The 19,893-nt window shown below is 42.4% G+C and overlaps 1 protein-coding gene across 7 annotated transcripts in view; it reads left to right on the top strand.

The window, feature by feature from the left end:
- heph (polypyrimidine tract-binding protein 1 heph) overlaps positions 1-19,893 on the top strand; it is a 1,355,684-nt gene that overhangs the window by 429,793 nt on the left and 905,998 nt on the right. The gene's annotated exons all lie outside the window — the stretch shown is intronic.

Raw genomic sequence — 19,893 nt, 5'->3', positions numbered from 1 at the left:
GCTTTATGGTCTCAAGGCTCTTTATATATCACCATTATCCCATATCAATGTCACGGGTCGTCTAATCACAGGCTGAAATAAAAGGATTCCCGAATGAAAATCAATAAACTTCACTATTTAGAAATTGTCAGCAAAATTATCCGCACTGTCATACAGTTTTTTATCTGCCAAGAGACTAACTTCGCGGATATCCGCATCCGTGCAGGGCTTTACTGATGACAACTGGCTATCAACTTTTTGTGTGTATATTTTAATCACGAGGTTCAATCATAATGCGAACAGATCCGTAATTTCATCCTGCCAAGCATTTCAGCACTTTTCTTCCGAGGAAGGCCACCGTTCGCAAGTTAACGCGACCGTGCTTCAACTCAGGGGACTGCTGTGACAGTTTCTCTCTCTCAACCCACCGTACCATGTCACGTCGCACAAACTTTACTCTCAGATATACACTTGCTAATGCTTAATTTGTATATACCATAGCTACTTGTCAACTACTTTGGGACTTCGGAGTGGAAAAGTTCACACTCCAAAGCAGTGAAAATACTATCAAAATCATTGTTGCTTATGTTGTGTGGAATATGTCTTATAGGATTATTAATTACATATTTCATTGATAGTCATATAATATGTGAGCAGGTTTTTGACTTACTCTCTAGAGAGAAGATGTGGTTGTATTTGGTATTCCCTTTGAAGTACTTTATTACGAGGTTTACACTCGCCCGGACATGGAAATTTCCGTCGTGGATATTCGACAAGTTGCTTTAAAAATCCTTACGAAAAAATGGAAACATGCAGTAGCCATTAACGAACGCTTTAGTGACCATTGCAGAATAGCTTGTGAATCATAATTGTCTGATTGAATGCAAATACATTGCTGGAACTGACGTGGATGTTACAGAAATTAAAAAAATGATGACGTGGCTGGCGAATTTCACGTTAGCAATGATAACAAAGACCAAGGCATGACTGCAAGATACACCGGATGGGTTCCTCTTTCATTGCTTTGTTCCGGTCATATTGTTTTACGTTGGTGCCTTTCCTTGGTATACCACTGCATTCCAGTCTGCCATCCACGTGGGTGTTCGTGTATCTTTGCAGGCTGTAGGAAATATGTCTGTTCGTATTATTATTTTGATTTCTTGACGATCACTGAATTGGCAGGCAGACTTGAACTGATTTGTACTAGCTTCTAGAAGATTTGGAATCTAATAGCTCCCCGTACATTGAGGCGATTTGCCAAATCGGTGTGACGAAACATAACGAGAAATTGTCTAGCCTCTCACTAATCAAGCATGGTTACCATTCGTCATGGTGATACAAGAAGTTGGATCGTCGGAAGATGTTATCCCTTAGGTGTCTTAACCCGCCTTGCACATCAGTGCTTTTGTAATCAGAAGTAACTGGAATATGGGCATTGAACGATGCTGCAGATGAATTGTGTGTTTGTTTATTTAACGTCGCACTAGCTCTTGACGTGTTTTCAGCGACTGAATGATTTCATAGCTTATGTGCAGAGACTGTTATGTAACGCCCTCGGATGTGTAAGCAAGTGTTTTGTTGTTGCTTTGCGATACATAAGTCGTACGCACTTGTTTCCTTCTCGTTCATTGGTATGACGCGTTTGCTGGATCCTACATGACAGCGAGTGCATCTCTCTTCAACGTGCAGATTCTATTTTCGAAACACTGTGATCCCATCCAACAGAAACGCCATAGTATTTGAGGAATAATCTCAGTTGATATATACAGCATATCATGCGATCATAGTCGAAAATCGGCCGCTATATCCTTTTATTAAACATATTTGAGACTTCTTTACACACAAACAGTGAGGAAGCATACTTCTACAACTCAGTGGAAACTCTTCATCATCGTCCTCTCGGAGATGTGACTGACGCACGTCTGCGTCGTGGTGAAAGATAGTGTATAATGCCATTGTGCCCCCTTAATCTACGTGTTCAGCTCATATCGACTTATAGGTTACGTGGTACGGTATTGGTGATAGTTGTTTTACGGTGCGAACAACAGAATAATTAGCCCCCAATAGATTCCTTTCTGGTGTTGCAATTGTAATGGTAAGCAGTTGCTTTGTAACAAGTAGGCCTACAAATTACGGTTACAGATACTGATACCACTATAAGTATTCGTACACCTGTGCTGACGAACGGTGTGTAGCATTGAGTCAGCTGCTGTACTATACTTGTTAGGGCTGGAGTAATAATACTGATGGTATTATAGAACAATATATTGCTTTATTTTTATACATTAAGATTTGAACAAAACGTGTATACAATTTCTGGTTTTAAAGAAATAATGTCAAGAAACATAAAAAACTAAGTATTCATACACGTATTATGTTGTTTTCAATACCTTGTTGGGTTTATCTTCGCTTTAATGTCAGCTTGAAAACTCCGTGACATTGATTCGGCGAGTTTTTTTTCATTACCTGGTTGGAAATGGAGGCCCGTTCTTCCTGCAAGGTCGATACCATGGTAGCTTTGCTCATAATTTGCCTTTTCGTATCCTGGTCTCCAAAATGCTCCATAACTGCTCAATTGGATTAATATTCGGGGATTGAGGAGGGGTATGAAGCTGTTCTGGAACATTATACAACAGCCACAGTCCTGCATTATGGGCGGTATGCTTGGGATCATTGTCTTGTTGGAACACGAAGTCGTTTTGGAGGTTTATTTGTTCGGCACTGGCAGCCAGGTTTGTTTTCAAAAGTTCGATATTCAATTTGTGATCCATTAACACCGTCTATAATATGAAGCTTCCCTACTTCGGCAGCACTCGTGCATCCCAAAACCAGCACATTTCTACCTCCGTGCTTCATTGAGGGCACAGGTTTTTGGGCGCTAGCTCCGTATTCTTTTTCCGCATACCATTTGTCGCCCATGTGACCCAAATAAATTAAATTTACTTTCATCAGTGAAAACAACTTTATTCCAAAACAGAGGTGGTGCGTTGAGTATTGTTTGCAAACTCAAGGAGTTTTTTCCTATTTGCTTCAGAAACATAAAAACTTACAGCGAGCAACTCGACCATTGTACCCTTCGTGTTTAAAAGCACTGCGCACTGTGCTTGCAGATACTGCAATGCCTTCATTGAATAGCTCTGCCACTATCTTTGGAGCACTTAATTTTGGATCTTTCTTAACCAGACCCACTTTACGCTTGTCTCTGGCAGTCAGTTTATCTGGACGTCCACTTCTTGGTATGTTTTGCACAGAATTTATTGCATAATACTGATCTATTATAGACTGCACTGTCGATCGCGGTTTCCCGACAAGCGCCGAGATCTCTCGTCAAGATTTACACTGATTGTGGAGTCTAATAACAAGCTTGCGCTCCGCTTGACTGGTTTCTTTTTCCTTGCGACTCATACTGACATCACTTTACAATCATACATGCAAACACAGCTGCAGTCGACCTCAGACTAAACAACTGCTTCTCCGACGAGTTTTCGCAATATGGAAACTGCGCTTACAACCCTGTTTACAGATTGCTTTCATCTATGTACGAAAGCTTATGACACGATAGCTGTTTGTGTTTCTAGACATGTCTTTAATACTATTCTGTACACATTTTTGTATAAAACTAAGGGAATGTATTGTTTTGTAATACAGTACCATCCATCCTCTTACTCTAGCCCCAACAAGTATCGTATGGCAACTGACTCAATGCTACACGCCGTTCGTCAGCATAGGTGTACGAATACTTATGGCATTAGCTGTAGTACATTTTGAATCTAGTTATTTGAATCCTAAAACGACTGGTATTGCGAAAAGTCATGGGTCGTCATCTGGGTGCCTCGGAGGTCAACAAAGTGTGGACGCACTTGTAGTAAATGCTTACTTCTGTTTGGATGATGACTACCAAGGATCGCTCACTTTTTATCCATTGTTTCTCAAATTCTGATGTATTTTTTTCATGGTTGGGTGGCGCCATGCACTCCAAGTTCACTTCATCCCCCGTATGTAAGATCTCGTATACTCTATTTTGGAGGCAGTGAAATACCTACTCTCTTGCACTGTGTAATAGAAATCACATGAGGGAACTTTGTAATGTTCAAATATGTTTCTGCAGTGGATAGTGACGTAAAATAGCTTTGAGGTGGTGGCCGCCTTCTTTCGGTTAAAGTATACCTTTATCAAATCTGACTATACAAAATGAATAGCTTATTACCGTGCACATATGCAGAATGACTTGTCGTAAAAGCAGTTACTCTGCCCTAAGGGGTGGATTGGAACGTGTTTGCGTAACATATGACAGGTGTAAGACATAGACATAAGCCTGGAATGAAACATCGGGCGACGAGGAACGTACGAATTTGGAAAAAACACAGCAATGCAGACATTTTCCCAGAGGCAAATAACATAAATTTCGAAAGTTTGTAAGTGTGATGTATCAGAATGAAAGTTGACGGAAAACTAACTCTGTCACACATGCGCGCGCACGCACACACACACACACACACACACACACACACACACACACACACACACACACACACACACACACACACACACACACACAACACCAACCTGGTAGATGTTGAAGACTACGGAAGACAACACCTCGCACAGACCGGACGATCAAAGCAGTCTGTTTGGCAAACGGGGAGAAAAGTGCTGATTCATTAATACCACGAACCTACTACGCTGGCGTAGCATGGGGAGAGGTGATACTCCCACGTGGCGCATCCCAGGTGGCGGATAAAGGGGTTCTAACAGACTTGCCGGCGGACTTGAGGGAAATTAAATACCTCTCGCGGGCCAAACACACAACCCCCTGTGGGTGGGGGACGCAGACGAAGAATACACCCACGGTATCCCCTGCCTGTCGTAAGAGGCGACTAAAAGGGGCGACCAAGTGATGTTCAAATTAGAACCATGAGACTACTTGTAATTAGTACCATCACGCAGGGAACACCATGGGTCGCTTTTACTTGCGCGTAGAACCACTATGTTAGGTACAAAGGTATGTGATTGGTAGCGACAGTGCATGGCTCAGGGTGCATTTTACAGTACCTTTGATTTGTACCCCTATATGAGCGACACCATGGTTCTGCCTTGCCTGTGCTTAGTACCCACTTCGTGAGGAACACCACGGGATAGTGCGGGTCCCTGTCCACTTATGTGAATAACGCTATAGGTTTGCGTTGCCTGTAAATAGCGCCGCCGTGTGCGAAATACCATAGGTCTGTGTTACATGTGCGAATTTTATTACCTGTGAGTAGTATCATAATGTGTGGAATACCGCGAGTTTACGCTACTTTTGATTAGTACCACAACATGACAAATACCATAGTTCTATTTTCCTAGCGATAAGTACCATTATGAGGGGCCGATGACCTGGATTTTGGACCTTTTGGGACTACAAGCATCATCGATTCAGTATTGTGCTTTAGAATCAGTCCCTTGGTAAGTAATACTATTGTTTAACGCTAGTTTTTGGAAATGTGAGGCATTGCGGGTCGGATCCACTGATTGTTTTAACTTCATATCCATCAATTCATTCTTCGTCCTCACGGTTTCGAATTCTGGTCAGTGGAGGATTATGGATTTTTAAATTGTCGTAACATTTCGTACCATTAGGGGCCGGTGGCCTAGATGTTAGACCCCTTTAAACAAACAAGCATCAACATCATCATTATCACGATTCATTCATGAAAATGCGCGCGGACACACGAATAGATATTTCGAAAAGGACTCTCCCGCGGCGGTTAGTCGAAGAAGGCTTGGTTCGGAGCACGAGTGACCGAGCTCGATAGCTGCAGTCACTTAAGTGCGGCCAGTATCCATTATTCGGGAGATAGTAGGTTCGAACCCCACTGTTGGCAGCCCTGAAGATTTTCAGTGGTTTCCCATTTTCACACCAGGCAAATGCTGGGGCTGTATCTTAATTAGGGCCACGGCCGCTTCTTTCCCACTCCTAGCTTTTTCCTGTCCCATCGTCGCCATAAGACCTATCTGGGTCGGTGCGACATAAAGCTACTAGAAAAAAAAAGAGCACGAGTGGTAAAAATCCACGTTTGACAGACGAAATGAAAACAGGAGGTCTGAACTGGAGTCTGCTAATTGCCAGATGACATCTGAGGGTTGGAACTAGTATGTATGTAGTTCCTAGTACTTTCAAAACTATTTTAGTCTACCATTTCAGTTTTTTTTAAAGATCATTCTCGTATTTCAGGTTTGTTTCTCAGACGATTCCAGCTTTGAAATTTTAAGTGACAAGTCATCTTTCGCTCGGCGCCGACGAGGGGATAAAATACCATCCTGACTGTGTTCATAAAAGGGTGATATATATATATCGATAGAATCATGGTATGGTGTGTGATCAATTCCAGAAGTGTTAGTGATATCTATATTGGGAAAAGAAACGTGAACAAGAAACAATGCCAAAAAGTCTCGCTAGATCACCTCTTACCATAACTCAAAAAGTTTTCCCAAACTATGATTTACTTTTATGTGCGATTTTACACCCTCTGCGTTCTTAAAGACCATAATATTGTTTTTTCCGGGCCCGGCAACTCATGGGACTGAATCCCACCGAGATGCAAAACAAGGTGTCGCAAAAGAGTCATCACTAACAGGCAACTGCTTGTCGAAGAGAATTCGGAACGACTCACCGTGGATTAAACACACTGCAAAAATATGCTGAGAAAGCATGCCACGCTGTTTAGAAGCAGAGGTGGTGATGGTGGTGGTGATTATTGTTTTAAGAGGAAGTACAACTAGGCAGCCATCCTCTATTTTAGAAGCAGACATTAAAGCAAAAGGATCCGGGACACTTCGAGCCACTTCAAGGCTCGTTCCTTAACGTGTTTCTTTTCTTTTGACTGTTATTTGTTTTGCAATTTCTTGTTAAGTGAAAAAATAACATTTCGTATCATCTGAGGTAACTGCTAAAAGCTCAGATGGAAAAACCACGTATAGGGAAAAAAGACAGATGGCAAAAAGATGGCAGGAACGCATTCCGTATCAAGGGAAAGAAGTAGATAATGTTCTAGGACAAGAGGTCAGAATTCGACAGATCTTTGAAACACCTGATAGGAACAAGGCACCTTGAATTGATGACATACCCTCAGAATTACAAGCTACCTTAGAAGAATCCGGCATGATGAACTTAAGCCTATTCCATTCAGTGTGCGTAGGATGTTATGATACAGGAGAAGTGACATCCGATTTTAGACAGAATTATATTATACCTGCTCCCAAGAAAGCAGGCGCTAACAAGTGTGTAAACTGCCGCACTATGTTTAATAGTTTACGCTTGCAAAATGTTAATATGTATTATTTACAGAAGAATGGAAAGACAAGTTGAAGTTGAGTTGGGAGAAGATCAGAGTGGCTTCAGAGGAAATGTAGGAACACGAGAAGCAATCCTGATTAAGGACAAGCTCACGTAGAGCGCAATTGCTATCTGATGAGCACCAAATAAGTTTTGTATGCGTACGATTCTATGTGCTGCAGCGTGAGTGAGCGGGAAGGAACGTTCACTTCACTAATTGCTACGGAAGCATTCACATCGGCTACTAATAATTGAATGCCCTTAATTGCGCTTCTCCTTCTGCTATTTCCAGGCCATATGGCGACTACGTTAGTGTGACAGGCTTCATTTCACAGTAGTTATACCCCCACTACTTTACTTCCCCTCCAAGTTCGTGGCTTCGCTCAGTTTTGTGCTGTCCGGATTAATCGCTCTCTACATGGTATTCTATATGGGAAGCCAAGGAAAACTGTCTTCAGGACTTCCGGCAGGGTATTGGAACCCACCATCTCTCGAATGCATGTTCACAGCTCCGTGATGCGAACAGCGTGGCCTTTCTTTATTCGTGTCAGAAGTATCAACTTATAGATATTTAACAAAAAGCAACATCTACATTTCTACTATACAAATATACAAGTCTATTATACAATCACAGATAGAGCAACAATATTCAAGAGCTAGATGATGCTTGCCCAGTATTGGGCGACGTCAATAGCGTTGGGGGAGGCTGCAATCAAGTCTTTCATAGTGCACATTGAAGGACATAAAACACACTGACATAGATGTTGGATCGTCTGCTGCTCTCCGCAATCACAAAGTGATGAATCACTTGAGAAGCCCCACTTCCGCAAGTTTACTTTGGTTCTGCCGACTTCTGTACGGAGTCTGTTAAGGGCTTTCCATATTGTCCACTTCTCCTGGTGTCCACATGGAAGACTTTCCTTTGGCTCTATCCAGTTGGAAAGGTGGTGGATTCTTTCTTTCCACATTGTGACTCTAGCATTCTCTGCTTTCCCCTCAAGGTTGACTGATGTGCGGAGAAAACTTTTCCTAGATTTTAGCCTCTGTGTGGCTGGTTGGTATCCATAGAGAGGATGTGCTTCTGAAGAAGATGCCTGGAGCCTTTCTTTGTTAGCTGCTACCTCCCTACGAATCTCACCGGGAGCAATACCAGCTAAAAGTTGGACCTTCTCAATGGGTGTAGGTTTCAAACATCCAGTGATGATCCTGCAGCTTTCGTTTAAAGCTATGTCGACCTGCTTCGTATGAGCTGACCTGTACCAAACTGGGGAGGCATATTCTCCTGCAGAATAGCATAGAGCTAGAGCTGATGTTCTAATTGTTTGTGGTTGTGTTCCCCAACTTGTTCCTGATAACTTTCGTAGAATGTTGTTTCTGGCAGCTATCTTTTGTTTCAGGTTTTGGCAATGTTTCTTATATGTTAATGTGCGATCCAGCATAACTCCCAGGTACTTTGGCGTAAAGCAGTGTTCCAGTAAGTTCCCCTTCCATAGTACTTTGAGTTTCTGAGAGGCCTGCGCATGCCGCAGATGGAACGCACAGATTTGAGTCTTAGCTGGATTTGGTTTGAGTTGGTTTTTCTCATAATAGTTACCTAGCTCTTCTAATGCAGCAGTTAAAGAGATCTCTGCTTCATCAAAGGTATCAGTTTGAGTAGTAAGTGCAAGGTCATCGGCATAGATAAAGCTTTTAGTATTTTCTGGTAATGGCTGGTCATTAGTGTAGATGTTGAAAAGAACAGGAGCCAGTACACTGCCTTGAGGTAGTCCATTCCTTTGATTCCTCCATCTGCTTCGGCGTCCTTGGAATTCGACAAAAAAGCGACGATTTTCCAGGAGAGTAGCTATCATCTTGGTTACCTTGATGTCTGTAATCATTCTATAAAGTTTGTGTAATAATATCCTGTGATTTACTGTATCGTAGGCGGCTGAGAGGTCCACAAAAGCCACACCAGTAATCTTCTTCATTTCAAACCCGTCCTCGATATGCTGGGTTAGATGTAAAACCTGTGCTGTGCAACTCTTTCCTGGGCGGAAGCCACATTGCTGAGGGATTAGGACTTGGTCTACTACTCCCATTAAGCGATTGAGCAGCATTCTTTCCATTATTTTGTATAGGTGGCAGAGTAAGGAGATTGGTCTGAAATTTTTAGGGTTCGAAGGTTCCTTTCCAGGTTTCAGAAATGCGATCACCTTGGATTTTCTCCATATTTTTGGAATTTTTAGGGAAGTAAAGCAGTTGTTGAAGAATTTTAAAAGCCATGCCTGTGTGGTTGAACTGAAGTGTTTTATTTGTTCTATTGTGATATCATCTAATCCTGCCGCTTTTCCATTTTTGGCGCATTGAATCGCTTTCTGTAATTCCGTTATTTCAAATGGCCGGGATAGGTTACTGGACTTCATTTCCTCGCTTTTTAGGATATTATGTTCCATCTTCCTTATTGGGTGATTTGTTTTCCCATTGATGGCAAGCTGATTTGCGATTTGGTTTGCCGTAACATTTGCATGGACTGGTCCCTTTGTTGGATCGTTGCTAAGTCGTTTGAGAAGCTTCCAAGCCTTTCGGCTATCCCTTGACATGTCAGTTTCCTCCATAAGTTTGATCCAAGCATCTTTCTTTGCCTCTGCAATTGAGGAAAGCAGTTTCCTTCCAGCTGAGATAGTGTCTTCACTTAGTGGATCTTCCTGAAACAGTGAAATATATGTGTTCATTTGGGCAGCTGTGTCTGAAGTTAGACCTTGTATATAGTTAACTCTGCATCCTCGTGGTATGGAAGCGCGGGAAGCTTTCTTCACAGCTTCAACAAACTGATCATAAAACTCTGGTGTTGGGTGGATATCTGATATTATTTTATCAAGGGTTGAGCTGAACTTCTCCCAGTCTGCTTTTTTGAAATTATATCTCCTTCGAAACGGAACCTTTATTGGTTGAATTGCAGAGAAAAGTTGACACATTACAGGCCGATGCTGGGTATTTGGAATAGGATTGCACATTGATTTCACACATTGCTCATCAGCCCATTCTAATACAGCTTCTCCATTATTATCATCATCTGTATATCCCCATGCACTGTTATGGCTGTTGAAGTCTCCAACCACAAAGTTTGTCTTTTGCTTGAAGTAGTTATCTGGAATTTTAAAGGAGAAATCTACATTTGGTGGTTTGTAGATGCCCGAAGCGGTGCAGTTACTGAGTTCCACAGTTATTATCTCGATTTGATTTTCATTGGTGGTTGCAACAGACAAAATTTGTAAATTTGGTTTGGCAAAAACAGCGCTGCCATACTGTCTGTGGGGAATCTCGGCCACAAGTCTCATTCCCGCTATTTTTGGTCGCCGTAGTTGCTCATCCCTGTGAGTTTCCTGAAGGCATAATATATCACATTTGTAAGTTTGACAAAGCTGGTGTAATATTCCTTCTTTAGATGGAGATAAACCTTCAATATTTACAGATATAATGGTTAGTGTTGGTCTTGATAAAGACCGTTCTGAATATAGCGATTGGGTCATATTGACTGGTAGATACTTCTGGAATGCTGACGTTCAGTTCAGTACTGGAATTTTAATCCAGGTACCTATGCAGGGGCACCACGAGCAGGAATCAGCTTCACCCCCAACAGCGTGGCCATCATGCTCGGTACATAGCCAGAAAATTAAGAACATTTTGTATTAGAAAAAGAAGTATGCTTTCATGATGCGAATATTTTACTTTGAATCATTAAATAAGCTATAGCCCTATGCTGTAGATATAATGCATTTTTTATTAGTATAAAGTAAGATAACTGATAATTTTATAAACGGAAGCTCGTAAAGAAAGAGGTTTCTTACGGGCTCTGGGGTGAACCGAATGCCAGATCTACATTAACTAGTTACCCCATCACTTGTCATCCTTGTAAATATAGTATATACCTCTTTTTTAAAACATGTTACACGATTGCACAAGGCTGTTAGACATATGCTTGTTGTATTTGGCGTGGATATTGATATCATGTGCTGCATTGAGTGGCGTGTGGTTACTTCAGCTTTAGCTACTATTGTAGTTATTCCCTTTGATAGAGCTGTATTGTGGTGTGTTAGACCAGTCAAAGGCCTGTCACGGTGCAACCTGGTGGTAGCTTAGCGGGGAATATGTTTACTCTAACATGGTGCAGCTACTTCTGCTGTAGGAACGATATGGCATGTCATGTCGTCATGTTGTCGTGTTGCTTTTTTGTAAGACTGAAGGCTTTTTTCATTTCAAGATTGTTATCTGAGCATACTACTTCTCGTCTCCCGATTTCTCGTGGGGAGACATTCCCTGTTGACAAGTGTCCTATCGTCAAACAGGAATGACGTCTGACTGACTGCTACTGTTGTAGGCTACTTGAAGTCATGGACATTCCAGGGTGCAGTTGCACGACTGAGCGTGTTGGGCATGCGGTTAGGGTCGCGCAGCTGTGAGCTTGCGTTCGGGAGATAATTGTTTCGAACCGCACTATCGACAGCCCGGAAGATGGTTTTCCGTGGTATCCCTTTATCACACACGGCCGCTTCCCGCCAACTCCTAGCTCTTTCCTATCCCTTCGTCGTCAAAGACGCATCTATGTCGGTGCGGCGTAAAGCAAATTGCATATAAAAAATTAAAATACATTTGTACGGTGCTCTCTACGGCTGTGGCATTCTCTAGTAGGTAGTTGTACCTGTTGTAGGCTGATTGCCTCATGTGCAGTTTCAGGAAATGTATGTATATCTACCTTCAAGCAGTAATACTCATTTAGCGGAGCTGAGTAGGGCCCGGATTCTTATGTAATAACATATTCTATTCCTTTACATGCAGACAACTGAAAAGGAAAAATGTCGACCAATTGTAGTTCTCATATGGTTATACTTGGGTTTCATTTTACACATTTGTACATATTCTTTGTAATATTACGTATTTTACATATTATGCGAAGATTGCAACATTTTCGTACATACATACAAACAAGATTAACTTTATTTGCTAACGTTTATTAATTAATTTATCATTTTCAGGACACGAGGACAAAAGGAAATGAGCTACAACAATACATTGTGTAAAATACTCCGCGATTTACGGTGCAGGTGGCCTAAATCGTTCAGGCGTCTCAGGTTTAATATGGACTGACACCACGCTTAGCCAGTTCCGGTCCCGTTTCGCCGTCAGAACGTTGGCCGGCAGGAGGGGTGGTGGTATTTCTAATCAGTAATTACATATTTCAATGATATTTACTGCATGTTTATGTACATATTTCGCAGTTTGATATTACATACAAATTCGGGCCGTAGAGATGAGTTACAGCAGGATAGACGGAAAACAAACCAACCTCATGGCGCAACAGCCCTGCTCACCCGTAAGGCCTGCAGGTTACGAGATGGCGCTTGGGCAGCATGACGAATCCTCTCGACCGTTGTTATTGGCTTTCTAGATCTGGGCCTCTATCTTACTGTCAGCTAGCTCCTTAGTTGTTATCATGGAGGCTGAGATGACCTCGAACCAACACTCAAATCCCGGCAAAAGAAATCCTTGACGTGGCTGGAAGTCGAATCCGGGGCCTTTGGATGCCTGTGTGTCGAAATTTGAGATTAACCAATGATATTCTGGTGTCCGTAGGACAGAGAGAGAGAGAGAGAGAGAGAGAGAGAGAGAGAGAGAGAGTACTCTAACTTAGGGCTAGGATTTTGATAGGTAATGTGAGACTTAGAATAAGATGTCGTACGAGCATTTTTATAGAGAAGGTGGAATGTCTCAGCCACATTATTATGTGATATTTTCAATGTAAAACATATATGACAGTTTTTTTCACATCAGTAATGGCTCATCTTACCAGAAAATAAGTTCAACAAAAAAAATCTTAAACATATTCTATACGTTTTATTAATTGCACTTTATTGGAAAAATTAACCTCTATGGAAATAATAAGTCTTATGAAGAAGGAAAGTAGAACTGGCTGAATCATCAAAGAGCATGCGTCCGGATGTGTTACAAGTTAATTATGTTCTGGTAAGGGGTGATCACGAGGAAGAGATTACAAGGTGTTCATAGCAGGTGTTAAAAGAGGAAGGTGATGGTGATGATGCTTGTTGTTTTAAAGGGCCTAACATCGAAGGTCATCGGCCCACTGGTGTAAGACTGTTCATCTGGAACACCATAGGTCTAGCACGCAACCTAGATTTTGTTAGGCACGTAAATGATTAATGATGTGGATAGGTTTAGCGGTGGGAATAATTAGGACGAGTAATATTTGAGTGTATTCACGATGTGACGGAGCAGGTGGGGAGGAAGTAAGCAGGTTTTATGGAGCAGTTGATTGACATCGTAGTGTGGGCAGGAGAATCGGAGAGGCATTATCCCCTTTCAATACATTAGATGGAATAATTAAAAATTACACCATTGCATATGTATAGGACCAGTTTCGACACTTGCGTAGGGTTTCTTACGTACGATCCTAGTGTGGGTCAGCAGCAAGTATCGGATATTGCTAATGATTGATTTCAGTGCGAGAACTGGGAATAGAACTGGACCACTAGCCTCGATTAACTTAGTTCATGGGGTGGAGAACAACGACGGTAGTGAAATTACGCTCGAAGAAGTGGAAATGGTGGTAAATAAACAACATTGTCATATAGCACCATAAATAGATGAAATTAGACCTGAAATTGTGAAATAGAAGGGGGCTCATTCCTGGGACCAAAACAAGAAAAAACATCCGTATGAACATACACAGGGGTTTTTTTTTTTAGCTCGTTCCGCAGCACCACTCAGAGCACGGCACGGCTGGCGCAATGACACTCCGTCGCTAGCCGGTATAATGCTCGCTTTTCCTCCCCACTACTCACGGCAATTCACACTTATAGAAATCCATTTCTAGTGAAACTATTAGTCTAAAACCAACCTGGCATTACATTTGATGTTCAAAATGTTGTCCCTCAGCAGACACTTGCAGACACTCGGCGAATCTCAGCCGTGTGATGTTCGAAATAACTTGTGTGATGTTCTCCTGTATTTCTTCTCTTGTGTGAGGGTTGTTCACATACACTTTTCTCTTCAGCATCCCCGACAGGTAATAATCGCAGGGATTTAAATTAGGAGATCTAGGGGGATAATTAACTACACGATGTTCGAAAACTTCCTGTATTACCTCCATAGACCGATTAGCAGTGTATGCCGTCGCATTATCTCGCATGAAGTAACCAGTACTCCTTTCTTCCGTCAGCTCTTGAAAAGAATGATCTGAGGTCTATATATCGATCAGCATTTGTTTCCCGGAAAAATATAGGCCCTATAATTCTGCGAGCACTTATTGTGCACCAAACTCCTATCTTTACATCATGAAGTGGACGGACCTGCAGCTGGTAGGGATTTTCTGCACACCAGTAGCGATTGTTTTGACCATTTACATAGCCACTTAAGTGTAGCCATGCTTCATCACTATAAAATAAAAGTTCTGGGTCGACATACCCTTCGTAAATCGATTGAAGCAACCAGTTACAATACCGAATCCTAGCGAAACTGTCAGGTCCTCTCAAATATTGGGCAGGGGTGGGTTTGTGGGGTTTAGGTTTTAACGGTCTTGTTGCTTTGTGGGCAGAAGATGATGACACATTAGCTTGTACGGCGAGACGTGACAGGAATTTTGTTGGAGCTCCTGTTTCGTCAAGCTTTCCTCTGCGTGATTTCTTGTTAAGAATGGACCCGGTGGTGCGGAACTTCTTTACTTACGTACCATACTCCTATGGGGAGGGAGGATGCCAGCAAATTTGCGAATGAATCGAAAGCGGCACTCTGTATAAGAAGAATGCTTCGCATAGCACAACACAATGAATACACGCTGTTCCACTGTATACATCACTCGTTAAACACACGATTACTTTAATATTCCTATAGAAACGACGCTATTTTAAAGCAAACACATTGTGCACGCTACCAATACCACAGATGTTCAACTATTGCTGTGAATCAATGGTTATCGCCACCGTACTGCATTAGATCATCTTAACTGGTCATGAAACAATATATCGCTCGGCAAATGAGTCACCCGGCCGCGCTATCGCCTTCCGTGCGTGTTCCCCTGACACGGAACGAACTAAAAAAAGACCCAGTATTATCCTAATATGCGTTCGTATTGAGGTACAGTACAGGCGTTTCACATGGCCACTACCATACTTACATTTGTCATCCGCCGTTCGTTTTGTTCACCGAAGATGCCACATTTAGAAGATATGTCATAATAAACTTGCATAAAAAACACACGCGTGGATAGTATATAATCATTTTGTTTGGCGATTGCTAGCCTGGTGTAGCATATGTAAGGCAAACCCTCCGATGAGGGTGAGTGGCATCTGTTGTGTATGGGAAAGTACTTGTTATTGTATGGAGGATAATGTGTGTGGTGGATAAGTTGTAAGAATGTTAGGGTAAGCATTAACGCCCAGTCTCCGACCCAAGGAAAATGTCCATTTGTGGGTAGAATCACCGACCCGGTTGGGAATCTAACCCGGAGCACTCTGAACCGCCGGGTACTGCGCTGTTCATTTTGACAGGGCGCCGGACCACATGGGCAGATTAAAAAAAATCCCCTTGGTACAGTTGTTGCTAATCATCAGCAGCACTTTGGACACAATGGGTCGTGTAGTATTTTCCATGATCAGCTGGTCGACCCATACACGCTATCCCGACGACGGAATGGACAAGCGTGGACCTCCTTCAAGGTCACGCTGCGTGTTCTACCAGAACATGTGCCGCTAGGATTACGCTGCGCCATGTGGTTCATATATGATGGGATTGTAGCGCACTTCAGTTTACATGTACACCGATTGGCCAACAATTTCCCACGACGGTGGACCGGGTGTCGTGGTCTAGTTGATTGGCCTTCCCGGTCTCCTTACCTTAATCAACTGGACTTTTATTTGTGGGGACACGTGAAAAGTGTGGTGTACTCTACTTTGGTTAACGGCATGACCTAGAACAGCGTATCCATAACGTCTGCTCAACCATCCGTTCGACAGGGCCCAGTGATCTTCGAGCGGCTTCGCTAGTCCATATTAAGGCTGCTCGTGGGGGACACTTTAAGCATCTTCTGTGATGGGGTCAGTGACATCCTGTGACTCCGTCGCATGTAACTCAGTAACAACGCATTGAAGGACATAAGTTTGTAGGGACATTTTTCTTATTATGATCGCAGGAATCGTGGCGCGACGGGTACAAATGTTTAGATACACTCTGTATTTGGCAGGGATGGGATGTCTTAATGTAACAAGGAGCTTAGCGTGGAATGTGAGTTAGGTACTTTCTGATTGACCGATAGCGTTAACTGCACCTATCTATGAGCAAGGAAACAGACAGGACTGTAAGAATTATCGAAGTATTTCGTTGATCATTACACCAGGCAAGGTGTTAACAGGAATTTTGGAAAGAAGGGTACGAGAGAGTAATTTGGATCGAAACCAGTCTGTTTTCAAACCCCAGAGGGGCTGTCGGAACCAGATTTTCAGTATGCGTTAAGTAATTGAAAAATGCTATGAGATGTATAGATTGTTATGTTCCGTAGATGTAAAGAAGGGTTATGACAGAGTACCAAGGGAAAATATATTTGCCGTGCTGGGGGATTATGGGTAGATTATTACAGTATCTGCTCTGTACCTGTCGTATGCTGTAGAGGTGGGTGAATTGACACTGCTGGCTGGTTCGAAACCTTCGATACGGCACAATGTGTCAACACACGGCGCACTTACGTCTCGGACCGCAAGAGAAATAGTGTTCCTATACGCAGTACCTGGACAGTGCTTGCGATGGTGAAGCAGTGTGTTGAAACAACGACGCACTTTCCTCTCGGAATGGAAGAGGAACAGTGTTTCGGGATGGCGTGATGAAACATGAATCACGCTTCATAGCTAAGTTCAGTGCACTGAATTAACTGTTCGATGTTCTGAACGATAAAATATGAGGGTCATGAAATATTTAATGAGCAAATGTTCAAAATACAGTATGAAAAAAAGATTTTTTCGTGTGGCCACTTTTAGTCGGATGCAGCCCTTGTAAGGCAGACCCTCCGATGAGGGTGGACGACATCTACAGTGTGTACGTACCTGCGTGTTATTGTGGTGGAGGATAGTGTTATATGTGGTGTGTGAGTTGCAGCGATATGGGGGACAGCACAAACACCCAGCCTAACGAAGGTTAAAATCCTCGATCCGGTCGGGAATCGAACCCGGTGCCCCTGGGACCATAGGCTAACATGCTGACCATTTAGCAATGGAGCCGGACGTTTTATAGAACTGAAAGAATTCGTCTCGATACATTCTGTGTTTACCGAACATAGCATGAAATTGTCCTTTTGAAAGGCCATTAGATAACCTGAGGTGAGTCCATCAACGCCTCTTTTCACGAAATGTTTCTTTACCCAGCAATACACCCGAACCACACAGAGTTCATTTTGAAAGTGACCTGCACAATAACGTTTAGGCTGATCGCTATTTAACAGCCGCGTTTTGTTCTTGTTAGAATTGGCTTTAGGTCGCACCGACACAGACAGGTCTTATAGCGGCGATGGGATAGGAAAGGCTAGGAATGTGAAGGAAGCGGCCGTGCCCTTAATTATGGTGCAGCCCCAGCATTTACGTGGTGTGGAAATGGGAAACCACGGAAGACCATGTTCAGGGCTGCCGACTGTGGGGCTCGAGCCCACTATCTCCCGGATGCAAGCTCATAGCTGCGCACCCCTAACCGCACGGTCAACCACCCGATCAGCCGCGTTTCGACGGTCACGTGTATTTAGCAAATCTTTCTTTTTTCTGAGTTGATATATGAGTTACTCTGTATGGGGATAAACATGTTTGCATTTTATAAGAGTACTTGAGGATACGTTAAGCGTGGAGATAAGACTTCTTCTTCTTCGTCTTCTTCTTGTTCGTCTTCTTCTTCTTTCAGGTGCCATTTTTAGTCCCCCAGATGTTGGCGATAATCGCGAAGAAAGCACTCTTATGTGTAGCTAAGTTACTCCGTGTTTTTTATGCAAGTCCAGTCGTCGGTGGTCTACCAGCTCCTCGCTTGTCTTCTATCTTTCCTTGTAATATCAGATATTTGTATTTTCTACCTCGTAGAGCATGGCCTAAATAAGCTGTTTTCGTGGCTTTGATGATGTTTGCCAGCTGACGGTCAGCTCTAGCTCTCCGTAACACTTCATTATTGATTACAAAATCTGTCCGGGGTATTCTGAGCAATCTCCTATGTAACCCCATTCCAAAAGCCACTAATCTGTTCATGGAGGAATCTTTAACAGTCCAGGTCTCTACTCCATAAAGCAGTGTTGACCAGACGTAACATCTCAACAGTTTTTGCCTGAGTTTGAGGTTTAGATTATCATCATAAAAGAATAACCTCATATTTTGGGAAGATGATCTGAAAAATCTCAATATGGCGTCTGATCTCTTTTTCAGGGTCTAGATTGTCTGTTACAGTGCTCACAGGTTACGTGAACTAACTTTCTTGTACAATGTTTTGATTATTCAATGAAGTGAAGACACCTTCATGGTTGCTTCTGCTAAATACTGTCAACTTGGTTTTTGTAGTATTGATTTTCAGGCCCTATCTTAATTTGCTGAGATGATTTCTATTGAGCAGTCCTTGAAGATCTTCAGTGGTGTCGCATATAATTAGGGTGTCATCTGCATATATAAATTGCTTATGAAGACTCCATTTACTATCACTCCTGGCTCAGTATCATGCAAGGATTCTTTGAAGATGTGATCGGCGTAGAGGTTGAATAGGAGCGCTACTCCTCTTTTGATACTTACCTCCGCAGTTTTCCTTCGTCCAATCTTGACTGTTGCTCGCTGAATCCAGTGAAGATTTTTTATGAGACGGATATTTTTTGTTTAACCGTTTCTGCTGGAGAATTTCTCAGTTTTTCATGTTTGACTCTGTCGAATGCCTTTTCGTAGTCAATGAAACATGCAACTGTATCTTTGCGTTGTTGTCGGTATCATTGAAGGAGAACTTTGACCCCGAACAATGCCTCTCGGCTACGAAAGACATTTCTGAACTCCATTTGGTTGTCGTCCATGTCGATTTCGCATTTCGATCGTATACGTGCTAAGTTAGGAAAACATTTGACAAATGTACAAGCGAGCCTTTTTAAGTGTTCACCGTTTTTCTTAACGAATTACCCTTCTCTTCTTGCTCAAACTCCGTTTCATGGTGACGAATAATAACTGTATCTATCCACTCCTGCTTTTTGTATCTTCAAGGGAAATTTCCTACTCACCACCAAATGATTCATTTAACCGTTCACTTCTGACTGAGGAATCCACAGTACTCAGAATTTTTGTCTTCTTAGGTGTTGACATGATAGGCGGTAGGAATATTGCTGATGCCGTCGCAACGACTGTTTACGCGACCTTATAGTTACGTAAAAAAATGAAAACCCAGAGCATTTATATTCATTTTGATAAGACTAGAGTGGATATGTAAGCATTCCCTTGAACTAATTACAGATATAAAGTCAAATATGGATAAAACTTACAGTGATTTAAAAGAAAAGTTGTAACACGAATAGGTGCGTGGGGGACACCCGTCGCCCAACGATATTCAAGTCTTCTGGT

This window comes from Anabrus simplex, chromosome 1 (assembly GCF_040414725.1).
Source record: "Anabrus simplex isolate iqAnaSimp1 chromosome 1, ASM4041472v1, whole genome shotgun sequence".
Classification (NCBI taxonomy): domain Eukaryota; kingdom Metazoa; phylum Arthropoda; class Insecta; order Orthoptera; family Tettigoniidae; genus Anabrus; species Anabrus simplex.
This window is presented reverse-complemented; position numbering and strand designations above follow the sequence as displayed.